Source organism: Theropithecus gelada, unplaced genomic scaffold (genome assembly GCF_003255815.1).
Source record: "Theropithecus gelada isolate Dixy unplaced genomic scaffold, Tgel_1.0 HiC_scaffold_177, whole genome shotgun sequence".
In the NCBI taxonomy this organism is placed as follows: Eukaryota; Metazoa; Chordata; class Mammalia; order Primates; family Cercopithecidae; genus Theropithecus; species Theropithecus gelada.
In genome coordinates, this window is record NW_020258195.1 from 21,236 (window position 1) to 23,107 (window position 1,872).

At 43.8% G+C, this 1,872-nt stretch overlaps 1 pseudogene; it reads right to left on the reverse strand.

Moving 5' to 3' along the window:
• Nucleotides 1-1,091: 1,091 nt before the first annotated feature.
• LOC112617448 lies at nt 1,092-1,548 on the reverse strand (annotated as a pseudogene).
• Between the last annotated feature and the right edge of the window lie 324 nt (nt 1,549-1,872).

A 1,872-nucleotide genomic window follows, 5' to 3' on the forward strand; every position in this document is an offset into this window, starting at 1 on the left:
CTTCTTCAGTTTTTAAAAGCAAAAGCAATTACAGGAAAGTAAAACAATTCAGAGGGATCATGTGTGCTTACAGGTGTCTTCTTGTGGTCTTTCTCCAATTTCAACCACCAAGGACTCCGAGAGCCGGCAGGTCTGAGTAACCCTGGTGACTTTCCTTTTCACCTTACCAAAACCTGAGCTAAAAACAATGCATCAGCTGATGACAGCAGAGGATGGCAGGGCTGAGGACCCAATATTCATTTCCCAGGCTGGTGGAGAGTGAATAAGTACGGTTCCAAAACTAATCAAGGGAGGTTAGAGACTTTCTACCCTTACCTGATGGCTTCTGGCCAAAGCAAGGAAGTGTCATGGAAAGTACTGAGTGGTGATGGTGCAAAAAGGAACTTGAGGAGGGAAGAAAAAGCAGCATCCCTCTATAAAGGTGGGGGAGAGAAGATACGGGGAAAGCCCTGAATTCCTTACCAAAGGCCAATCTCAGAGGGGAGCGGAGGGGTTACAATCTATGCTTCTGCCAAAGGCAGGAGTGGAGAAGTGTGGGGAAAGGATGATGGATTGGAAGGGGCATCATTTAAGACTTAAAGAAACCAGGGGTGCAGGCGAAGCACCCCACACACCCAGCAGTAGTCCCACAGGCTGCAACCTGAAACCTTCACATCCACTTTAACAAGCCAAGCTAGAGGGCTGTTGTTGCAGGGAAGTGGGAGGTGGGAGGGTAAGGGGAGAAGGTAGAGACCCCCAGGCCATGTAATCAGCAAGGTGATTGTGTGATGTTTCTTTTCACAGTTGAGTTACATGTGCCTCACTAGTTCTGATGGGAATCAATTAGAATTTCTTGATTCCAGAAATTCAACTATGTGGACAGTGGTTACACTTGATAGGATGATTTGTTATAGCACAATTTATATATTTCAAATGGACAAAAAATTAGTATCATTTACAGTATCTTAAGATAAATTTCCTTTGAATGGGAGCTTCCTTTCCAGTACTTTGAGGTCTACACGATGTATCTAGAAAATTTACTACTGTGGAAAATGAAGACTGCTTAAATCGAATCGGGGGGAAGCGGAGGGGCCTGTGGTTTTTCTTTTTGATTAATTGCTGTAACACTGTCCTTCAGGCGGCTGAGGGAGTTTCGTATTTTCTTTAGACATCATTAGGCGCTGAAGCTCTTGCAGGACAACTTTGATGCTATATGAATTCTGCCATTTTGCTAGCACTTATATGGCTTTTGGGTCCACCACTCCATTAGAACTATTAACGCCATGTATATTAATTTTTGTTACAAATCTTACAAAGGGGGTGCTAGTGAGTATTTAGGTCCACATTCTATTTTAAGGCTGAATATTTGGTTTTCATAAATTGTTCTTGGAGGCCCAATTATCATCCCTGTCCATCTTGTAAGTGTCCTGTCTTCATCATTTTCTAGACCTCAGCTAACTGTGCCATCTCCTACTCCTTTCTGGCCTTCTTCGAGTTCTTCCAACAGTCGGAAATTGTGAGGGACTTTTACTCCTGAGCCATGGTGGCTGCCATCTTGCGTTGCTGACACTTGAAGGCCAGCCCCGAACTACAGTCATCTTAAGGCTGACTGTCCTCAGATAGCCCAAGTTCTTGGGCTTCCTGTTGGCAGGAGGACTGAGTTTTTGCCATATGGACATTGCATAGTGCAGCTTGAGTATCCTTATGACATGGCAGCTGGCTTTTCCCAGAGCGAATAATCTAAGTCAAAGAACCAGGAGAAAGCCACAAAGCCTTTTATGTCCTAATTTTGGAAGTCACACACGGTCACTTCTGCCACATTGTATTTGTTAGAAATAAGCCAATAAATATAATCCATACTCAAAAGGAGGAGAATTAGGCTCCACTTTTTGA